This window comes from Larimichthys crocea, chromosome XXI (genome assembly GCF_000972845.2).
Source record: "Larimichthys crocea isolate SSNF chromosome XXI, L_crocea_2.0, whole genome shotgun sequence".
In the NCBI taxonomy this organism is placed as follows: domain Eukaryota; kingdom Metazoa; phylum Chordata; class Actinopteri; family Sciaenidae; genus Larimichthys; species Larimichthys crocea.
The window spans coordinates 6568981-6593613 of NC_040031.1; the positions used below are offsets into that span (position 1 = coordinate 6568981).

Below are 24633 nucleotides of genomic sequence, written 5' to 3' on the forward strand. Positions count from 1 at the left end.
AATATATTAACACTTTTGTAAAGCAGATGCTGTTAGTACAATACTCAGCTGTTGAGGGATTGATCCAGCTGATATATATATATATATATATATATATATTATTATATATATATAAATATCTATATGATGTTTCAATATGCTTAGTGCTCCTTATTGATTAGTTTTTGTGACATCTGTGGTAGTAGATAGATTTATGTTGAGGAACTTGAGGCATTATTACTTGAAAAGTTGCAACAAAAGGATTTAATCTTATTGCCTCAGGACTTTCCACATCTGTTAATTGAACCCGAGGATTTATTGCTCTGTCCAAAGACACTCAAACATCCCAACCACAGCATTCTTCAGGTTGCCCTAACATGTATTTACCACACATGTCCTACAAAAAGTCTTTTGTTTACCATACACTGTATCTGTCTTTGTTTACCTGTCAGCCCAGCTGTATTAAAAGGCCAATAATGTTTTGCAATGACCTAGGCTGTTTATATTATTACCATTATCTTGGAGATATTTATGTAAAATCATGCAAATTGCAAGCATCTGCGTACTGGCTGTAACAGTTCATTGGTGTTGCTACACTTGGATAAATAATTAGCATTCTTTGTAGGCTTTGTGGACACCACTTGAAATGTATTTCTCATTTCCTCTGTAAAAACCACACACAAACACTTGCAATGGAAAGAGAAGAGGGCTGTAACTTTGCACTGGTTCATTAAACGAATCCTAGTAGTGGACACTGTGTCATTGTGTTCTTACTGGACACACTGTAATGAGTGCCAGTCAGTCTCTGGTACAATATATAATCTAGATGACACACTTCAAAACAAGCTGCTCTGTTCAGTTTATAGTGTGACATCATATGTGTTTGTCTCTTCCTTTTCTTGATTGTGGGTCCATTGTCTGTTAACTTCTCCTCTGTTGTTGTATCTCACGCTTACTTCCTTTTTTAAAATTTTATTATATATATGTAATGTTGTTTTCTTCCCTTTTCTTTATCACATCACTGATTGACCATAAGTGAATCTGTCAACTTTTTAAAATGGCTTCTTAGCTATGTGCATTTCATACATATTTTATTTATGTCTTTAGAAGCTGTAATGTTTTTCCATTAGTGTGTGGTCTTCCATGTCTGATTAGTTTGTGGATGAATGCTTGAGATATTGTATCAGATCATGTTTGTGTGTGTTTGAGAACAAGGCTCAGATAAGATGGTTTTGCAGTATTTTTTTTTGTTTGGGTCACCTTCAACAACTACAACCCATTTTAATTCATTCAAGCAAAACTCTTAGTGGTCCTAAGCTGCTGATGAGTGAAAATAACATTTAAATGGCCGAATATTTCTGATTCAGGGAATGTATTCATGCTCAGTGCTGCAGTCCAGATTTGTTTAGCATTTTCCCATAATACTGTAGCAGCTCAAACTCTGTTCATAATTCTGGATTAAAAGGAAAAGTCAGGCTAAAAGTTGACTGTAAAGTGTTTAGTTGCTTGACCTCTTGTCCCCTTTACACTATGGAATTGCTTCATGGTGACTCATCTGTCCAGCTGCTCAACACCGACGAATAATAAAGCCTTGTCTACCAGCTTAGGATCACTCACACACACACACACACACACACACACACACACACACACTAGGGTAGTTTAGATATACTGTAGTGCAAACTAGCATGAGATCCTTCAGTTGTGCCTTTTTAATATCAGAGTTGCCTTTGACTTCCTGGTGAGCAGTGGTAGAGGGAAACTAACTATCTACTAGCAGTTGTCCAGTAATATGATAAGTACTGAATCACACATTTGATTTAGTATCATGTGAGTGCAAAATATAGCCCCACCGGCTCTGTTCTGATTGTTCTTTTCAGTCTTAAGCAGACAAGTGCAATTTAGGGAACAAAGCTGAGCAGTTTTGAACCTGTAATTTATTGTTCTCAAACCTGTGAAGCTGACTGCCTTTCCTGTCATTCCATGATTAGACCTAATCTCAACGTTGCATGCTCCATCTGCAAGAATATCCAAAGAATCTGCTTTGAACCCTGCCGCCAGAATGTACCTTTTAATCTATTGACAAGCTGATACATGATTGTTAATCCTCAGGTAGTCCTCTCCATTAGCTTTTTTTAAAAAAAAATCAATGACGGAGGCTTAGACTTGTCATTGCTGTCCATGTGTCGGATACTGTCACCTTCTCCCGCATTGGCTCATCAGCCATCCTGTCACACTCAGGCTGTAGAGAGGTAATTGGACCCCTTTTCTCTTGGTAAATGCTGTTCTGAGAACGAGACCTGCCTGCCACAGCTGAAGTAGGGTAATTTACTGGTGCTGAGGCGATATATTACAAGGCGGATGATTGTGTTCAAGTGTACAGCACATTGCTGAGAAAGTGATAGATGTGTGATTTCAGTCTGAGTAATAAACCCGCTACCTAACAATCGCAGACTGTATTGTCTTACTGTTCTGTTGGGAATGTACGCTGGAACACTTCACTCTAATTTAGTTTACTACTGTGGGTAGATGCCAGGGTACATTGTAAAAACACAATTCACTCCACATTCATAGGGACTTTGATTTTGAAGTTTATGTTTATTGCTGTAGGCTAGAAATAACACACGGTTGTAAACTGGAATAAAAGTCACTTTAAGATTTGTGGGGGGAAAAAAATTAAGTTTTCTACTTCAGCTTTTGACTTCTTAACTGAATCATTTTAGGATGAATGACTGTTGGCTGTTTATGTTTAGATATAACACTAATCTGCAAACTAGTGGCTGAGTACCAGCCTAAGGACCGTGGGGTGATTTCAGGGGTGGCAAGATTCTACTGTGCAAACTACTATTTTGTTTATGTCTTCAGCCATCTGCTATTGAATCAAATTAATCAACATGAAAAGGGATTTCTGCGTCACTGCTTTTTGCAGTTGATGTAGCTTTGCTGGCTTCATTGGGCTCTGTCCTCCACTCTGCAGGGGATGCTCGAAAGCAGGTGCAAAACGTTTGACGTGAGGGTCAGCACTTCTAAATCTAAAGCTTAGTACCGTTTTGGAAAAAAAAGTGGACTGTTCCCTTGGGTTTATGAGCAAGGTGCTGCTCTAAATGAAAGATTTCAAGTATCTTTGTGTTCTGTCATGAGTGAAGGTAAGATAGAGGGCTTTGAAGTTATATGAAATAGTGACCAAACCGTGTAAAGACAGCACTGTCGCACAGTAACTCAAATAAAATACTTTTTCCCATTAGCTTATAGTATGAAAGAAGCTGCTGTAAAATGGTAGATACATTTTTTGTCACACAACCACAAAGTCGCATAAACTACTTCACTATTAAAATTTGATCCATTCAGTCCAAAAACATCTGGAAAGAGCTGCACAACTGAATCATTTTATCCCCATTCAAGTTATCGGAAAGTAAAGTGAAAGTTAGCTGCTCAGCTGGGAGAAGTCTGCAATGTGCTTTCTCTATGGGCCCCACAATGTGGGAGTCAGAAGAGCCAGGATTTTATACCCCGAAATCCATCTTATTTGGCTCTTTCATGCACCACTCAGCAGTTACTATAAAAGAATAATGTTTGAGTCCTTTGTTTTTTATCTCTGGTGTTGTCTCACGTAAGGCAGTTGTTCCAAATAGAAAGAAGAAACTAGAAAGGACACTAGATAAATGTAGGAAAAACCTCACTTCTTTAAAAAGTAAATGTGACTCTTAATGTTGTCTTCCTTCTGACAAAATTGGCACTAAAAATATTCTGAATAATGAGCAGCGTGAAGGTTTCCAAAGACAATAGTGCCACTCTTTTAAAATCTCTTTTATGGACCTTTACAAAACCAAACATAAGACAACTCCACATTTAGCAGTGTCACTACCAATCCATCTGGTTTTTCTGCTGTAATGTAACACCACATCTGTGTCAACTTCACTCCCACCTTGGTTTGTTGTATGTGCAATTGAAAACCCGATGAGATGTCATGTGTTAAGAAGTTAATGCTCTCTGATATGACCTCTAGCACTTTTCTATCCAAAAAAAGCTAACAATAAGCCCTTTTCATGTAGAAACTAGAATACTAGGAAAGCCCTGCAGCATTTGCTGGCAACTAGCATCCCCAAAATGTGGCTTTTGGAAAGGACCTGACAGTAACAATGAACACACAATTTGGGTGTCTTCAACTCACCTACTTTATGATCAGATTTCCGACTGTGGAACTAAAAGACTACTTATCAAAGTATTAGTAATGAATACCATCTGCTTGATCAGCTGACAGGATCGTCCCCTTTGTAATTACTCACCTGTTGACAAGTTAACAACTAAAACTTGTTCGACCGCATGAGCATGATCAAAGCATTGTCAAAACACAATGCAAAGTTTTAAATACAAATGACGATAATTCAGATATGTTTCACAGTACATCATTTTATAATACAAACGTTAAAGTTATTAGCTGATAACCTATGTACACTGAGAAAACAGGGGTGAACTTGTAATTCTTGTTGATTTTACCCAATAAAACCACTTCAGTGATTTGAAAAGAGATTGTGACAAAGGTGAGTAGGAAACTTTGAAAAGAGATTTTAGTTATACATATATGGTTTGAACACAGTGTATATAGGAAGTAAATGTAGTCTAGTATGGAAGTAAGATAGGTAATGTTTGAGCGTGCCAGCTGGAGATAGAGCTGTACCATTAGTGTGACACTGTGCTGCTCAGCATTGTTCCTCTTAGAAAACAGAAATAGGCTGCAGCCAACCTGTTTTAGAAAGCTGATGTGAAGATGGGACTGTGGGGAAGATGAAGGGGAAATACTTTGTTCCTACATGCAGATAGTTACAGGATGGAGTCGGGCCTCGTGACCTTTTCCCATGTCTCTATAACTCAGCGAAACTTCTCTCACACTATCTACTTCTGTTATTCTTCCTTCTGTCCTCGCCCTTTTATTTTTCTCCTCTTTATCACCTCCACCCCCCAACTTCTTTTTTTTTTTCCTCCGTCCCTTCTCACTCTATGCATAGGGAGTGGTGTTTTGGCAGTCATGTGACTTTTTGTCTGAACACAATTGCCGGTGTTTGCCATTGGCCGATTCTTCTTTGAAAGAGCGTTGGTTTCCCGGGTGACGGGGAATGGCGGCACCACTTCACTTTTCTCTGCAGCTGACCCACCACCCCTCCCCACTGCATTGCTCTGAGCCGGTCTCTCTCTCTCTCTCTCTCTCTCTCTCTGTTGATCTGTCTCTCCCACAGATAGCCCGTGAGCACGACACAGACACAGACAGACAGTGACAGGGTTGTGAAGCTCTTCCTCCTCCTCTCACTCGTCTCCTTTTTCATCAGGCAGGCAGTCACAGAGACCATTAGGCTGCAGGAGGTGAGTGAAACAAATGGCCTTGTTTGTTGAGATTGTTTGTGGGGGTTTTTTTTCTACCGAGTTCCCACTTTTATTTTTGAGTCTTGATGAGTGGCTGAACTTGTTTTCAGTCCTGCAAATATTATCCAAGGTAAACAGCAAAGCCAGGATGGATTAGTCATTGATTAAACAATTACTTAACGTTTTAAAGTTGATCTTTAGTCACCATGGTAACATTATTTGACATTTAAAAATCTTTTTTTCTGCACCAGTCTGATTGTGTACTGTGATTTCTACTAACTTGTGTCGTGGACTTTTATTTCATACATTTGTGGTATGGCACTTGACGTAAACAACCACGGTTATGGCTTTTTAAATGTCCAACCAGATAGACTGTGACTAAAACCATGTGTGGATGACACAGTCAAAATGGGCCAAAGTTACAGTAGGCTTAGTTCCTTTTTATGTCCCATGAAAGATTCAACAGCTGTGTGCTCTTGCGCTCCACTCCGCCCGTCATGGCACAAACACAGTACGGGTTCTGTTTTGGGAATCGGGCCACTTTGGGAGGATTTTCTGGCATGGTTACCATCCTGAAGTGGTGCCCTCTCTGCCTCCCTTGTTGGGCTCCACCAACCAGGTGGTCTTGTCTGTGTTTAGTCACCGTGGTAACGCTGAAATAGGGCTCCCTGCCCCTCCCTCAGGTGCACTTTATCTGATGACCTGAAAGGTCCTCTGCACGCACACACACACACACACTCACTCTCAGACTCTCATACACAAACACACACTAGCATCTGTTTTCTGACACTTGACCCCTCACATAGACAGGGGATACATGAAAGAAGAGTGAGTGCCAGTGACACAGGTGACTGATTCTAGTAGGAATAATGTAGTCATACAGGTTGCTTATGTAACCACAGAATGTAAATAATGTTAAATTGGGCAAGGTAGTCTGAATACTTCTCTTCAACAGGTTAGCCTCCCCTAAGGCTATGCTCATGTCTCTTTGTAAACAATCAAACAAATTTCATTGTTGACCTTAGACCAGCTCAAGCAGGTGAAGGTGCAGTCTCATTGAAGGCCATGTTTAAGGTTATTCATCAGGGCTCGTTTAAAACAACTGAGCCAACCATTTACCATTTTAAGTGTTGTTATCTGCAGGCTAATACTTATGATCTGAGGCCGTGTGGTCAGATGGTGTTTTAAATGAATGATGTTTTATGACATATCATTTGCTTGTCCGTATTGAATGTTTAAAGACTTAAGAAGCGAGCAGCGCTGGTGTGGGTAGTCATTGATCCACCGCCTAGCATCACATAGCTGATGCAACCAGGAGGAAACTGGTGCTGAGGCCTTGTTGTTTGCATCTGACAGCCTGCCATGATGTCACCACTGCTGACCCGACAATCCTAACATTCTTGCTGATACGGTGTTACGCAGACGTAAAGGGGAATATGTGGGAGATACGTGGGAGAGATGCACAGATTTGCACACATATGGCCTTTGTCTAAGCGCTGATTAGTAATCTGGCATATCCACCGACACACTCACACACACACGCACACAAACACACATTAATTCGGACTCATGCACATGCCCACTTCAGCACACTCTTAGACCATCTACTCAGATGAAAATGGTGATGGCAGTCTCACCGGCCTCGTTAAAATTCAACAGGTCTTTAAGTGTCTGTCCTTGAAGTTCTGGTGAATCCGTTTTGCATATATCTTCTGCTTCAAACTGTGATGTCTGTTAATAGAATCAATGGTATGATTAGAGAGATCCAACTCCATTGTGCACTGGTATCATCATGTTGCTATGTGTGGGCGCATGCGTGCATACATTTCTCTGTTTGTGTGTGGGCTTATATGGTACGTAATGTAGCTATAAAAGACTTTCTTACTATAACACAGCTACAGCCTTCCTTTGATCGAGCAAAACCACAGGAGGAGAAAGATGACAGGCCCGGTGCAGCGAAAGCTTTTAAATGCTGTTTGTGCTGCAGGTGTTTGGATAGTCCTTTCGCCCAGACACTCCGGGAATAGACATAGCATTGTAAACAATGTTTTGAGTAAATTGACAGAAAAGTGGAGGTGACATCCTAGTCTATATGGAGGACAATTTGAAAAGCATTTAGACTCGACAAACGATGTAAGAAAACATTGTCAGACAAACAAACCACATGCAACAGAGGGTAGAGAAAGGTGTAGACAGATAGACTTAGCGTCAGCGAGCACGTCCGGGGGCCTCTCAGCCACTCTGTGTGAAGCTTACAAAGCTTTTGTTCACCTCCGACCCCTGACCTGCTCCCACCTGATAGTTCCCCTGTCACTAACTGGCATTTCCTGTGTCCCCCTCCATTGGCTTTTGTAATTACTGAGATCATCATTATATCAGCAGTTCCACTCTGTTACGGCCTCATAAAATCAAATTAATACTTGACTTAATGCTGGCTCAATGAGACCACAACATATAAAGGACACCACACAAAAGTTTAAAAGTAACCCGAAATTGATTGATATTGAAATAAAAAGGTGACGGTGGCTATGAGGCCCATGACCAACATCTCATCCAACTTTGTGTAGTAGTGAAAAGTTGAGGGTCCTTACAAAGGGTCGCCAGTTTTGTTAACCGATATGAACAGCATTGAGCTGCACAGTGTGACAATAATTGCACAACTTTATCTCATGAGACTCATGAGAGATTGACTATGAAAGAATGACTACACATTTCTAAGTAAGATGAAAACAAACTGGCTTAGGTAGAGGGAATGAAGGGATGAGATGAGACATTTTGAGGCACCTCCGCTGGACTACATTCAACATGGCTTGAAAGTGTTTAAGGACAATACTTCGGCTTTCAGATTCAGGTCCAAATTTTTTTTTCATGTAGGCCCTAAAAAATGCAACACAAGCCCACATGAGATGTAGCAGTTTTTTGTTTTTTTTTGTTTTGTTTTTTTGAATGGCACCAACTTAGTCCTGAGCCAGTCTGGACCAGTTTCGGGCATCAAGGGTGAAAGAGATGATGGAGAAAGAGTGCCGTAGTGTAGCCAAAATTCTGACAGCTTGGAAGCCGCTAAAAGCCAACTGAGATTCTCTTATGTGCTTGATTAGTGTGATCTGAAGAGAGAGAGGAACAAAACAAGACTGTATGTTGTTTTTTTTGCCTTTTCTTGTATTCTTTGTTCATAATGTAACGTTTGTTTACCAGAGGTGCATATGTTGAGTCTCCCTTCCTGTCATTTTCAAGTTGTAATTTTACCCCTCAGGTTTGGTAATGTATTTTCTATACAGCCATTGTTGTTTGTAAAAAGGTGATATAGTGACATGCGTTTGCTTCAGAAACATGAATCATCTTTTGAGCCAGGGTTCTGGGAAGAAAACAAAAGTCTTTGTCTGCCTCTGGTGTGGGATGTGCTATATTTACATCCCAACAGTGCAATTACCTTTGCTGGTGAAAGCCATCACGCTTGTCATAATGATACACAAGACATAGCTACGCTACTTGAGCAACAACATTGGCCTAACCATAATGAGACAGCAATGCTATACTTAGGCATGTTTGGCACAAACAGAGCATTACTACCTTGCGTTGCTTGCCATGAGTATGAAAACCGATGTCAACAAAAGTTCAGGATTTTTTTTTTAACTTGTTTGGGCTTCTGAAAATAGAGCTGATGTAGACTGTCCCCATTCTATACACTATCCAGGCTTTAGTCATGACCGATCTGTTGTCCACCTGTTGAAGGCTGTTTTCAAAGGCTGGGTTTAAACTAGGAAGACGGAAAGGGGTGAGCCATAGCAGCAACTTAATGCTATTCACTCTCAGTGAATAATGGCCAACAAAGGCACTATCAGCATGTATTCCCCTCACTCCTCTCCCCTCCACAGAACCTATTGAACGGCTGCCAGACCCAGCCTGTCTATTTCTCAGCCTGAGAGCCATCTTCTTGTCTTCTCTGAGTCGAGTTATGGCTGGTTCGCCACTCTTTGGACAAATTTATACCTATTACCACTTGTTGAAGTATGAACCTAGTAGCGGGTGGTGATTGAAAACAGTGAAATCGCTATGTGGAGTATGAGGGTGAGTGCATTTTCAGCCTTTGTGCAGGGGGGATAAATGGTTTAAAATGGGGAAGGATTTGTTCTTAAAGCGCAGGTTTTAAAGATGTTTAGCCCTTGTCTTTGTTTTCTTTAGCGTCTTTGCTGAATGCAGAGGGAGGGTTGGAGTAGGAGGGGGAGGTAACGGGGTTGCAAGAATGCTTGAGTCACACAGAAAAAGAGGGATGATATGTGGGGTTTGACAGGGGAGGGTGGGATGAGGGAGGCACAGCAGTGGGAGGTGCCCTGAGGAATGCCTGGAAGGTGTCAGAGAGGTCTGGGAGACTTTGGACTGATAATCCTCCACATGACATTACAATACCCTCGCCCACCACTCTGATTTCAGCCTTGTCTTTCTGTCTTCAGACACTCAAACCAATAAGGAGGATTGTTAACCTTTGCTTAGTCATGTCATACAAAAAAGGCCTTAAATGAACTTGATGCGTGTCTGACGATGGACACGCACATGGCGCACTGAGGGGTAATAGTCTGTCAGGATCCATAAAGTGTACTTACTTCTTTTCTCCTTTTAAAATGTCACTCCTCTTTGGCACCTCAGCCTTTTCTCGCTGTGGCCTTTAGTACCTAAGCAATGCTGCCTCAGGAGGTTGCCCCCCCCACCTCACTTTTTCTGGTGTGTGGTTTAAGTGATTTGTCAGACAACACAGCTCTTAGATGTGCCAAAAGCTTTGCTTTATAGACAGATAGGTGAAACAGTTCACATAGATTTAAACTGACTCTCTACGGGCCTCTTTGAGTCAGCCTGGCTAAAAGCTACAACATTCTTCACTGTGGTCTTTTGTTTGCATGATTTAATTCTTCAGATTAATGCAGTTAATCCAAGACATCTATTTTTGGACCATCTGCTTTATACATTATGTGCACACTGGTTATTAGGCGCTGTGACTGCATGTCCTCATTACTCTGCTCCGATAACAATCTGACGTCATACAAAGGCAAAGTAAACACAGGGATGAAGTAGGTATTGTCGTTGGCCTGCTGATGCTGAATCATAGCATCTGAGTTCTTATAACTACAGTGGGTTTGTGCAAAAGAAGGTAAATTTTTCTTTTTTTAAAATATCTTATGTTACTGCAGTTGAAAGTGGAAGTTTTTTAATCCCCTTCCTGGATACAATTTGAAAAACATTTGTTTTAGTTAGGTCAGGAATGCAGTGATGAACCATTTTCACTATTAACCACAGTTTAAAATGTCACAGCTTTGAGACTACAAAGGTTCAGTTCAGTTTACCGCTGTGTGTTTCTGTCACTTGAGTTATGGGCTTTCAGTCCAACATAAATCAACAGCAACAAAGCAAGAAAAGGAGCATTTATAAATCTAACACTCACTAAAAGTGAATTTAGTCCACAAAGGGGTATATCACCTGCATAAGAGGTGTTCCCGATTTCATTTTTACTTAAAACTGCAAAACAGACTAACAAACTAACAGAAATTGCTTGTGTGATTGATTGATAACTGGGATTTTTCTTTATACTATAATTGTGCCATCAAACACATTGCATTACTATTTTTAGTGTTTCTCATCCAATGGTTCTGGCTATAAATAAATATATTTTAATAAATAATAATAAATAGGCAAACAAAGTCCAACATGAAATTGAACAACAACATTAAAATATAAACCGATAAAACAGCAGATATGAACTTAACTCATTTGTACGGGTATTGCCTTATTTGCTGATAAATAACAAGAAAGAGCAGTACAGAAATGCCATGCATATTTTTGAGGTGGTTAACAAGTTTATTTTGAAGCTGTAAACTGTTCACAACCTATCTTGTCTTTTATCGAAAACATCAAAAACATTTGCTTATGTTAAGCGTTCATGTAAAAAGAATTCATGGATACATTTCTCAGATTTTGAAACATCTTTGACATCAGTATCACCTTTTAAAAAAAAAACAGTGTTAGTAGGGCTCTAGTTAACAAGTGCTGTAATAACTTTCCTGTGGCGTTATCATTGTGTGAAAAAGAAAAGAAAAAGAGGCTATTAATGGTTCAAATTCAAAGGTTAGGGAGATGTAATAACAGGGAGGAGAGGTGTTAGTAAAAAAACAAAGGGTTGGCCCACACTGTGGGGCAGCCACACATTCTGCCTGACCCATTGGTCACGCATGTCTTAGCTGTGTGTGGGAGTGGGGGCTGTAAAGATAGAGAAACACTTCAGGATTGTAGCATTGCCTAATAAAGAAATGTCAAGTAGTTTCTATAGTCGATTAGGCTTTGTACTGTACTTGTGTTGCTCTCTGGTCCGGAGTGGTCAGATTTAGGTTGCCTCATTCTCCCATTTTCCCACAGGGCGTTGTCTAACTCAAACAAAGATAGACACACACACACACACACACACACACACACACACACACACGGTTTCTCCTGGTTCACCTGGTCTGCCGGACTATGACCTCATTCCAGGAAAAGGAAGTGAAAATCACCTGACAGACTCATTTGTGTAATCAGCTGTTCTCGTGACTGCAGGCCAGAAGGTGGATGTCTATTGCCTCAGGTTATAGATCCTAAAAAAAATAGTAGAGACTCGTATGTAAATACACAAATAGTTTTGAGCGTTTACTTCCGAGCAGGCCTCTGTGTCATTGGGGAATGTGGAATACAGAGAGATACTATGTACAGAGAAAACGACTTGAGAAAATTGATACAGAGAGAGGGAGAGAGTGACAAAGCCGAGCACGCTCTTTCAGCTACCTGAAAAGGGGGAGGTACCTGATCTGTCAGCACAGCAAGAAAGGGTGGGGAGAAAGAGAGTGAGAGAGAGAGAGGAGTGACTGGGAGGGTGTGTTTCTGTGTGGGTGAGAGACAGAGAGAAGGAGGAGGGGTATAGACGAAGAGAGAGAGAGAGAGAGAGAACTCTAGCAGTCAGATCTCGGCTGTGGTGAGGACACCCAGGAGAAGTGCATTCCTGAGGTAACAAGCAAGGAGAAGGCAGCAAGATAGAGCAGAAGAGTCACGGCATCCTTTAAAATCTCACCGCCACGACCACGTCTGACCTCCGCTGGACTTGCACGCTCCTCTCACACACATAAACGCAGTCACACTCGCTGCCTCACACACACGCACGCAGACACACACACACACCAGCGGCACAGCCGGCTCTGCTGTTCCGTCAGAAGTAAAGGATTTCACAGAACGAGGAAAAGATACGGAGAGAGGCAAACAGACGGAGGAGATAAAGACACCGAAGAGAAGGATAAGATCCTCTCACTCGGTGAGTGTAAGGTCTTATTTCAGAGATTATTTGAATGTGTCGTTGCGTGTTTGAATGTCAGTGTCGGGAAGTTTCTCTGAAGTCAGCCGATCCGTCTGTGGCTCTGCTGTATGTTTCAAGGTAAATGTTATTATTAGTAAGCGTCATCTTGTGTTTTTTATTTGTTGTCAGAAACAAAGAATCTCGTGTTATGTCTTTGGGGAGCTGAGCCGTGTCTTCACATGTACCTGTTGACACTAGACCCGCCACCCAAGTATTTCTTTACGAAACAAAAGGACTCAAACCTGTTTGGGTGAAACTTCACTCCTGTGTTTTTTCACTTTTTTGTGTGTTTTTCTTTTTTTTCCCTTTCTCTTATGGCGTATGGAGTACTTTCAGTGCGAGTCAGAGAGCCGGCCTCTATGTTCAAGATTTCTGTATGTTGGAACTATGAGACAAGTGCAGGCTATCTCTTACACAGGTCTCCCAGCACACAAGCCGGAGCTCCTTTTACCACTCTAGGATTAAAGATTAAATTATGGAGGGCATGGGCAGAGTTCAGATCACTCTTTGCATGTTCCTACAGCGTTTAACTGTTAACATGCTACACATCTCAAATGCAAGCTCTCTGCAAGTCTAATGCGCCAAAGCACTCTAAGCCTTTTTAAACATTGACTCATCGTTATGCATGGCTTCGGTCTTATTTAACATTTCCCAGCGTGGTGTGTGTCAGATAGTGGAACTTGGAGCTCATTAGCAGGCTGTATTTGTTATTCAATCAGGGCCATCGATTGGAAGCCCCCCCACAACCCCTTCGGGAGGTGATTTCTTTTTTTTTTTCCTGACAAACTGTGGGAGTCGCACAGTTATACCTCATGTGTTATCTCTGTCTGTGTGTTGCACAGTAAACTTGGTTCCAGGGAGATAATGTCATTATAACTAATAGGATGTAGGGAGAAAGAGCCAAATGGGCAACTCTGTTTCAAGTATATATCATTGGTCTAACTTGGCTGATGTATTTATTTGTTTTAATTCTAGTTATCCCGTTTCATTGTTATATCATTACGTCACTCGTGTACCTGCACTTGGAAACACTTGTTCAAACATACAGTATTCGTTCCAGCTGACCTTTGCTCATTTAACCGTGTCAGGTACTCTGCATACCACAAGCTCCTTTTAGAAACCAGTTATCTCAGTATATTTAATACCTGGAAGTAAGTGTTTGCTTTAGTTTCTCGATGGACAGAGCGGATAGGTGAAGATATAATTTCCTGCTAAAAGGCACCACTGTTTGAGGCACTGAAGATCTTCTAACTGAAGCCACTATCAGATGGCAGGGTAATGATGTGGTTGGCTGCAGTCTGAACGCGTTATAAAACTTTAAACTTCCCAGCCTTGTTCAGGTAGCACTGTTTTTCTCTCTCCTTGTCTGCGTACCTCCCTCACTGTCTAGATATTTCTTATTTTCTCATGAATGAGCCTGTTCAGCATGGAGACAGCAGCATGTCCTCTGAGAGTCGTCGTGCCTCGTTCACCGCGACGTTATTTTTACTGCTCTTTCAATGCTGGAATACACAGATGGACTCCCCTCTTCTTCTGAAATAGTCTGTATGTCTGTGTCTTTGTCAGTGCTGTCACTCACTCGCACGATGAAGGAAAGCTAGTCCACCCATGTACACCGAGATATCTCTCGGGATTGTTGATGGGAATTTTCAAAGTCATTCTTCATGCTGTGAAGTGACTTAATTTCTTGCCGTCCTTATCAGGAGTGTTTTCCAACTCCTGCAGATGCACTCAGGGCCAGGCGTAATTGAAAAACGCTATGACAGCATGTCAGCGAAATAATATGTTTGCACGTTTCGGGTTGTGATTATTTTTGGGATGGTGGTTTGAGTCTCTCTCTCTCTCTCTCTCTCTCTCTCTCTCTCTCTCTCTCTCTCTCTCTTTCTTTCTTTCTTTCTTTCTTTCTTTCTTTCTTTCTCTCTTTCTCTCTCTCTCTCTCTCTTGTTTTTTCTTTCCGTGCGTCCTTTCCCTGTCTGTGCAATGTGACGGAAGGTAGTGCTGTGCTCTGCTCATGTTGGATCCATTAGGGATGAAAGCACATTGCAGTGATAAAAGATTGATCCAGTCCTCCTTGCATCACATTCACATCCCTCACACCCTGCTCACTCATCCTCCCTCACACCCCTATTTTCCAATCCAAAGTCAACCCAGTTTTTCAATTTATCAAATCATCTGTAGTCCTCTAAATAAATCATCTGCACCAAGTTTACTATGGCAAACATTTCCCAAAGGATTTCACAAATGGGAACATTCTGTTTTTCTTGTGCAGCATGTTGGATTCAGTCTGTTGTACAAGGTTATAAGTTCTCGGTGATGTAAAGAAAATATCTTCCTCCTTTTATATAATGTTCTGGGCAGTATAAAAAAATAGGACTGTTCCTACTTCCCTCCCCAAATGTTTTTGTTGTACCAGGAAGGGTAATATGTACTTGTCTTGCAGAACCAGTAAGAGACTGGCAACCAGCCCAGCACACACAGGCCCTACTTCACCTGTTGTATATGAGGAGGCAAAGACAAACACAACAGACCTGTAGTTTGTCAGCTGCGAGGCTATAATTACTGAGAGGAAGGAGGGGATTCGAAGAAGGAATTTCACTGCGGTATTGCTTTTGGATCTTTAGACATGAACTTTTTAAAGAGCACCTGAAAACACATATTTGTGTTGTAAAACTGTAGAAAATTTTGGACTGATCAGAAACAACTGTGCAAGTACTTACAAGATCCCGAAGGATGGTTTGTCATCAACTGCAAGCCATTGTTTTTTTTGTTTTGTTTTTTTGTCCTCAGTCAACCTTTTTAGGGCATGATGTTGAAAAAAGTTTTAGCACACTGAGCGGCATACCCAAAGCCTGAATCTTTCTTTCTTTATTCAATATGTGCAGATTGGAGGTTAGATTAAGCCACCTACTCTCAGAATGTCCTTACATAGCTTCTTTCGCCTGAGGACATGTTCCCAAGTGAGTCCAGCTGACTGTAAAGTTCACCCGACTGAATGCTGTCATGTCCTGTCAGGGTGAACCTGCCATAGACTTCATTGGTGTTTGCTCTGTTACGTCATCAAACCCATAGCTTGACATGTCCTGATCTGTTATAACAGTCTGAAATCACTGACAGCTTATAGTTGCCAGGGTTTTGGACGACAGCGTCTGTTTGTCTCTCTGTCCATGGCTCTCAATTCTACCGGGTGTAGTGATTGTAGCATGGTAAACATCTCTGCCAGCCCCTTGGGATAGTCATGTGATTGTGTGCGTGTGTTTGTGCGCAACTGTTGATGCGTGTGTGTGAGAGTGAGCAGCAGGTTGCTCCCTTGCTCAACCAGCCATGCTGTGTTGACTCTTTGCACACAGGCCTCTCTGGGCAGTAAATAACATGGTGCCTCAGCCAAGGGCCCCGGACAAGGCCAGAAGGGGGGTCAAGACGCCAGCAAGAAAAGGAAAATGTCTGCCTCAGGGCCCACAGATACTAAATCAGCAGACAGGACAGGAGAGCAGAGAGGCAGGTGGATTTGACAGACTCGTCCCTCATGCAGAGCAGCTTGACGTTAGACCTGTCATTGAATGTAGATGTGTTTGATGAAGCACGTTAGAAGCAAAACAAGCAAATTTTGCTCACAGGTAGAATAAACACACACTGGTGAGCAGAAGTGCACATATCTGAAAGGGCTGGGCAAAAATCAGAATTGCAGTTTTACATATTTGTTGGACAAATTTATCTTGAAAACATATAAATAAGGTGGAAGCATGTGGTACCATGAAAGATGGGTGTTGTATATTATTTAGGAGATAGTTCTCAAAAGCACCCGGGAAAAACGCTTAAGAAATAACTCAAGATGAGAAAAGTAGGCAAGCTTGTGACTCCATCGATAAATCTTTCACCGAACCCCAGTGAACACCCATCCCCACTCTGTCAGTTATTTAGTATGTACTAGGAATATACTCAAAGTCTTTCATAGGTGAATCTGTGGCAAAGCACCAAAAGGGGCACTTCATTTATCCATAGAGATCAAGAGACAAGCCATATTCTTGGTGTCAGGTTTCTCTCTTGTTTGCAGCTTAAGGTAAGATGTTTGACTCAGACCTGGGCACCCCTCCAGTGTTACTGAGTTGCCTTGATACCTTGGCAGAGCAAAACCTGGATCCTCGTCAAATGTGGTACTGCTCTAGGTTTTACAGCAAAGCTATCTGATGTGGTAAATGAAAGGCCTCAGATATCATCTCATCAAGACCAACCACAGTAACCAGTTTAGTCAGTTTCATTTTGGCAAATTTCAGACATGGTGTCTGTGTCTCTGCCTGCTGAATATACCCCTTTACAAACGCTCATTGTTATGCCATCTTGTCCAGCCTTGCCTTCATCACTCCTCCCACTCCTCTCTTTGTCGTTCTCGAGGGGTAGCCAGCTTATCTCTCGTATGTAAACTCGACAACAGCAGCCTTGTCAGCATGTATATGCATGTGTATCCATGCCAAAGATCACCGTGGTGATCTTGAGTCAGAGGGGTGGAAAGCTGCTTTCTGAAAGTGAAGGGGAACCTCAGACAGATATACTGTGTTAGTCCCAAAGGTGCACCTAGGATACTGGGAATCGGCCATAAATCTGCACCCTGCCCTCCCACCTTTTCCTTACTCATCTTGACTGTCCACACATCCTCCCCTCCAAGCTGCCCTGATAGGCGTGATCGTTGCTCAGAGTAATGACAGGGAAAGAGTCATTTGTGACACCTCCCCATCAAACTATAAATCAGGCGTATTGAGAGGCCCACCCTAAGCCTTGTGATCTGCATTCAACACAGACAGATTCCACCCTATACTATTTTAAATGGGTACACTTAAGGCTGAGTATCCAGCCTCAATATTTTTGTGGTCCCATCCAACCACTACATATCATAAACTGTCTTTTAAATGTCTGGTCTAGTTTTGTTATCATGTTTGTTTACTTTTTTTTGTTCAAAAGTTAAATATCAAAGTTCATATATGGGTGCTGATAATTATATTTAACATTAAAGCTGTTTGGCTTCTTTTGTCACATTTTAAAAAAAAAAGGGGGTTCTATTTTTTTGCATTTGTTGGGTTGGTCAGATGGGTCTGGTCTGTGTTCTACTAATGTTTCATTCATAAGAAGTTGTGCAAGACTATAAAACCTTAGCTTACATTGGAGCAGCATGATTTAAAATATTGGGAGGAAGTTTCATTATTAACCATAGTCAAAACAACGTGCATAGTTTGGTGATGTATTGTACATTCCACTGTTCTTGACGCTCAAACAGCATTTTTGTGGAGTGAATCCTTCACAGCAATGAAAAGACAACATCTTATCTCTCTGGCACAGGATTTTGCACGGTCCTGTTAGGATAGGTTACCTGGAGGTCTACACAGCACGCACACACTCGTGCCGACTTCTCTGTCTCTCTCACTCCATGGATATGTTTACCTGTATCCCTCTCTTTAAGGGGCAGGTATGTTGGAACTCCCTAGGTAAATGTTGGAAAGGTGTGAGAAGAGATGTTTTACACAGCAGTGCCCTATAGCAAAGCAGTAACATGTTTATAGTCTGTGGCTTTCCATCAAACTTCCTGGCATTTGTTCAAAGAATTTCACAGTCAGGAACTATGGCTTTCAGTTTCAAAGTTGAATCTAATCAAAAGCAGCAGTGAATGGATTGCATTAGCCACAGTAGTAGTTCGTGAACTGCCCGTGTAATGTCCATGACCTTAGATTGATGTCGTGGAAGGAAACAGACTGGAATTCTCCACTTTCATCTGTGAAAACATTCATACAGCAGACGGGTCCGTGTTTTGTTTATGTTGGAGTCATATATATATATATTGTAATATTACCACTCCTGCCCTGCACAAGAATGTGCACCTGGCCTATCCTGGATTAATAACTGCCTTATCTAAGACTGAACTTGTCTTGTGTATCACTGCAGCATATGATGTGACAGACTGAGCCATGAGATTATGTAGGTCTGTGGCTTTGCAGCAACACATTGATATTTGTTTCTTTGGGCATGCTAATGGAAATATTCCCTTTAGGTTAAATAAAGACTGGCAAGTGTGTATTGCATCACTGATTTAATTGAATTAAAGTACGATGAAACTGTATGAATTAAATTACATTTGCTTCGAGTGAAACATTGATGTTTTTTGTGCCTAATTTGAGGCTTTAGTTTGGGTTATGCTTCAAGAATAGAAGAAGGCAAAAAAAGGAAAACAAAAAAATGGGGTGAATAATTGATATGAGCAGACACGGAAGCGACCTTTAAATTACTAATGAGTTTAGCTTCAAACCTGTGACACTGGAGGCCCTCACATTCCCGAATCCTCAAAGACACACGCAGGAAGTGAGAGTAGAGCCAGCCACACATGCACCTGCAAAAAAACTCACCTATAAATAGCATGTGCTGGTAAATTTAAGGCTACTAATTTCCTCTCGTGCACTGTTTAAATTGCATACTTTTAAATTAGTGGGTTCACTTTTACAGTTCCATGTTGCTTTAGTCCCAAATTAAGCATCATCATTTAGTTTGAGTCAGCCTGTCTGCCGTCTGTCTTTCAGTTATATGTAACATATTATTTTGGCCATGTGATAACTGAATGTCTATGTGACTGATATGTATGTGTACTTCTTATCAAGTGTGTGTGTGTGCTGTGTATGAGTTTAGCTGGGAACAGAGCATTATCCTTCTTCCCTGGCAAACATTGCTGAGTCAGGTCGGGAGTATATAATTACACATGGGTGCCCATCAGCAGTCTGAGAGCCTTCTTCCCCGGCTCACCCAACAATACAAACTCCTGTGTTCGTGGGGTTCAGCCTACAGGCAGCCAAACCACTCATCCTGAGCTCTCAGTGGAGGCCAGCTCTGCTCGGCCTTCCACGGGCTATGTGCAATCCTACATTATCATTCTCACCATTAGCCGCCGGCTGTGGGCGGGATCCATGAGTCAGCACAAACAAATTCCTGGTCTCTGCTCGCCTCTGCTCTGTTTCCGGGGTTGAAGAGAACAAGTGAATGACGACTGCCAAACCAGGTATGAGTAAGTCTTTCACTTGGTGAGATGAATAATGCAGTAGTGTTTTATTGTGGCCAGGACTGTGTAAACTATTGTGGCCACATGCTTATGGGAGTGCACCTTATTTCCTTTGAATGAAATTCAAAAGTGTGCCTGGGTTTCTTGTTTTAAGTAGAATAACAAAAGCAAACCCTCTTTCTAAGCATTTACAAGAAATATACCTCTTACACGTCTTTTTCCTTTCCTTCCTTTTCTCTTGTGGTTCAGGCCAGGTTACCATCTGTCTGTGTGAGTGCTGCTGGTGATTCATGATGACTGGGATTTCACACTAAGTGCTGTTTTACACAGTGTGACTGTAGTGGTAGTGACAGCCACAGGTGATGGGCCAGACTCTAAATGTCCATGTCGAGGCCTGCTTTAGATCAACAGGAGTAATTGAGCGCAACCTTTAAACCCTCCACAATCAATCAATCATCAATAAGATTCACAGCGATTCCGCAGCTTACATGTTTAGTGACTGTACATGAGCTCAGTGTTGAGTAAGTCCATTTGTCCAGCTGATCTGGGATTTGAGCTTGCAACCTTTTACCAATGAGTCTGTGTTTTCTCTCCCCATATGTGCCTTTAATTTTGAGGCCTTAATTACCCAATGATCCACTCTTGTTGGTATTTCACTCTTCATAGAAAACGCTGAAGCGTCAGATTCTTGTATGCAAGTATAACAAGCTGTTTCTGATTCTGTTTTGGGTCGAGTCATTAGCATGTCAATAGACAAGGCAGACGAGGGACATTTTCAAAGATTTGGTTTTTGTTCTGAGGGATATTTTCTAAATTAATGTGCTGTGAAAAAATGCATTATTCATCAGGTGTGTTGAAGCATCAGTGAAGCTCTGTTAGCAGGAAACCAGGCAACCGTTCAGTCTAATTAATAAGCAGCATGTCTAGAGAGCCTGCTGCAGCCTGGCCTTCTTCTGTACAGCAACACGGTCACAATTACTGTCATAGTAAAACACACAGCTTTGCACATATGCATACACTTACTCATACAGATTAAATATTATTTTGGCCGCGCAAACAAAAAACACACATAACCCAGTTTTCTTTTCAAAAACAGAGCTACAGAAGTGGCACATGTACCACACCGTGAATAGCCTGCTGTTTGATGTTTTGTTAACACCTTCCAGACAAAATAAAGCATCCAGCTGCGACTCTATTATTATCCCTACATTTTACTGCCGTGTCACATACTGTAAAAGCCAATTATTTCCTGCATGAGACGCGTGTGTACATTGGAAAGTTATTACGTTTAAATCAGCTAATAGAAGTCCTCCCTCAGATCTTGGCTCTCGTTTCCTGACGTGCCCAATGGACCACTCCCTGCTCTTTGACCGCAAGCACCGGAGCCCTGCTGATCTTGGCTTCTACACAGGAGTTATAGTGTTTTATGAGCTCCTGGTGGCTCTTAAAAAAATGTAGAAAGATCTGATGATCCGAAAGAAGACCTGCCTGTCAGAGATACAATCGTGGGCGTATTTCATAATGTAAAGCGTCTCCCCAAATATTTCATGTATTTGCCTGAGGACTGGGTAGGTCCCAACATGCACAGATGTTTTTTTTTTTTTTACAGGGATTAGTTCTGAATAGAACTAATCTGTACTTTTACTTTTAAAAAGACTCCCGATCTTTTAAAAGGAGATGTTAAAGTGTTGAACAAAGCTTTGTGGAAATACTGTTAAATTTATTTTGAAAAAAACATTCAGATGGCAAAGAAAGGATGAAAAACTGCAGGTGCAAAGATAAAGTGGCAATTCTAAAAAGCCTTGTTCATTAAAGTGCAGTGGAGGGAGGCTTTCTTAAGCCCTGAGGCTGTGACTGCAAAAGCTGGCTTATTGTTAATAATGATGACGTTTTTTTTTTTTTTACCTAGTCGGTTGCTCCCAGCACTACCTGGATACTTCTGTTCAAATTTAAGTTTAAAATGTAAAGTATAAGATAAGTTGTTTGTATGTGTTTTGAAATAATTGTTATTTTATGTGAGTGTGAAATACCACACTATGTACTGTGTACTAGAGGACATTTAAATGTTTTTACCTTGCTGTGTAATGAAGAAGTGACTGAGAATACCCATGTGATTTCCACAGAGAACTAGTTCTAATTGCTGAAGCAAAAGGATCATTTTCTAGCATTATGAATAATTATTGTGCTGCTCTCAACTACGGGCATGTTGTGGACTTCTCCGTTTGTTTTTGGTCTCATCGGTCTTTAAGTACATAAATTGTGCTCACTGAAGCACTGGATGACGAAGATGGGGGAGGACAAATGAAGAATGCAAAGCAGGAGGCGTGGGAGGACAAAAGAAAGTATCTGTTTTCTTTTTTATTAGTTTTATCAGTGGTAACATGTGGAGGCAGCAGAATGGTACTAAAAGCTGGTGAGGCGAGGCGAGGCAGACAAACCAGCAATGCCAGGGGCCACAAAAGAGGCAACACTGTCTGCTGAGTGTGTAACCAGAACAACAATAGTGTCTCTGCAGTACAGATGAGACCAGGCTGCTCGGTGCCAGCATGGTACTGGCTCTTTGAGTGTTTGTGTGTCTTTGCCAACCTGGACCAGAGTGGCACTGAGGGCACAGCTTCTCCCAGCACTGTTCATTGTGTTCCAACAGCAATGTCTACCTATTATGTACACTTTAACCACCCAGGGACAGGGTCCTTTTTTTCTCTGTTTGTCTTACACTTGTATTTCTGTGTGTTTGTGTATCTGTCTGTGGTTCAGATCTGCGGCAGTGTGTGTGATGTACACACACTGCCCTTTACTCCTGCCATTGTTCCTTGGACTTCTGTTGCTGCACAGATAGCACAGTAATCACTCTGGAGCTGGAGCAACCTCTCATTAAGATGCCTAAATGGCATGTGTGCTTGCAAAACCACTACAGGTTTGCACATGAAGGACTCAACCCAACCTTTGACCATTACACTAGCATGACACAGTGTTCTTTACTTCCTGCGCCCAGTAAGCGTACTCTTCATGTAAGGGCTCAGCTGTTGCGAAGCTCTAGAACGGTGGAATTTTTCTTTTTTCTGCACTTGTTCAAATGCTGCTTATGACTAACAGGAAGGAATCTGAGGGTTAAGGGTGTGTCTGCATGAATACTTGCGCACGTGTCTTTTTCTTTTGTGTATTAGTGTTTCTGTATCACGTTGTGTGCATTTTTTTTCCAAAAAATGGAATGTGGGTGTCTCCCACAAGATTCTTGTCAAAGCAAGATGTGTTTATTCTCAAATAGTAAAGAAATGAAATCATAAAGTGGGTGTCCAGTGAGGGAGGGGAGTCTAATTTCACAGCTGTTCACTGTCAAACCTCATGTGCTCAAGTACACAGCTGTAGGTTTGGCATATGGACACATCTCTGTGCCCAGCTTGTCCAGCAGGGCCTATCAATTCACAGCCCGACACTGTTGCTCACACAGAGTGGCACGGAGACGAGCCGAATCATGCCCCCGCGTGTCTGCAGGGCTGTGATGCTAACCACTTCTGCCTTGAGTCTAATTCAGCAAAGACCCGGGAGGCTGTTATTGAAAAGAGACAGACAGAGGCACAGACAGGGTGATGAAAGACGCAAAGCGGGGTTAGCTGGATGGGTGAGTGATGATGAGAGGGGTAGAGAGGGAACGGCACATGGCTCCAATCACTGCTCTTTTCTCTACCACTCTTTCTTTTATGTGTCTACCTGTCAGAGTTTTTTATTTTTTCTGTATTTAATCTTTCCCTTTCTCATTTGCTCACTGTCTGTCCTCAATGTCTCTCTTTCTCTCCCTTTCATCATACAGTATGACTGGTCTGTTTTCTTTATACAAGTTAAGATCCTCTTGTCTAAGCCCGGAGTGGGAAATTTTGGATTGCTTCAGTTTACCGATTATGTCCAAAAGTGATGGTACATTTTCTTGATTTTTTTCCTCTGAGAAAACATGTGACAGGCCAGAACTCAGAGTTTCAGCTAAAACTGTTGTGCTGTGCTGTGTTGGGTTTTGGGTGGGAGGGTGACCTGAAGTCAAAAGGGTGGGGTTTGGAGGGTGTTAGTGGTTGTTGTGTGGTTAAAATGATTTGTTTTTGATAAATTTAGTGGCTTGGAGTGTTTATGTGTGCATAGCATAGCGACTCTGAGCATGTGCAAAGCAGTCTTCAGCCCGTGTTTGTTGACTTAATTTGCATGTTAACCCTGAAACCAAACATTCAGCACGCTTCCCTCTTACTTGGATAGCAAATATGTTTAGGTTGTTTGGCTTATTGTTGTTGATCCTGTACGTTGATGTACACTACATTTTACAAATCACATAAAGGTGCATCGCCATCTGTATTTCAGAGAAGTGACACAGGACTCCAGAGCTGTGCTGTGAAAAGGAGCTGGGTCAGGCGGATGTCTGGTTCTCAGTGTTGTTGTGCCTGTGACAAAGAGAATAGACGGCAACCTGAGACTCACAGGCCTGTTTGTTTCCTGTTAGTGCAGATTATCACATTTCACCAGCCAGGAGGGACGAGAACTAAGCATCATGGGAGAGTGACATTCTTAGCTGGGAGACGTTTCTGTGTTTTGTGTTCTCATTTAATGAGATTGTTACGGTACATAGAAATTCTGGACAGATATAGAAACCTTTGCGTCACGTACCGTCTGCGAGTGTGTTTGCATATAAATTGCATCCAGGCAGGTATGACCTCATTTTCCCATACACTTGTATTGACATATGTCAAATATGTCAGCAGCTCAACCTTTATTTGAGCATGGTAAACAGTTACGTAAAGGAATTTCCAGGGTATGAAGGTGTTTTTGCTTAGTGGAAAGTTTGGCCTGTAAGGTAGCATTCCACAGATCCAGGTTTGAAGATTTTTAAAATGTCTTCCTGTTAACCTCTGCAAGTGTT

At 41.7% G+C, this 24633-nt stretch overlaps 1 protein-coding gene across 3 annotated transcripts in view; it reads left to right on the top strand.

The window, feature by feature from the left end:
• rassf7a (Ras association domain family member 7a) overlaps window positions 1–24633 on the top strand; it is a 34878-nt gene that overhangs the window by 556 nt on the left and 9689 nt on the right. Inside the window, exon 2 of one of the 3 annotated variants that reach the window (XM_027272849.1) lies at window positions 5214–5337. The exons of 1 other annotated variant lie outside the window; for it this stretch is intronic. The gene's annotated coding sequence lies outside the window, so the exon portion shown is untranslated. Of the gene's footprint in view, window positions 1–5213; window positions 5338–12269; window positions 12662–24633 lie in introns of those variants that run through there. One more of the 3 variants, XM_019258329.2, reaches the window with a different exon arrangement.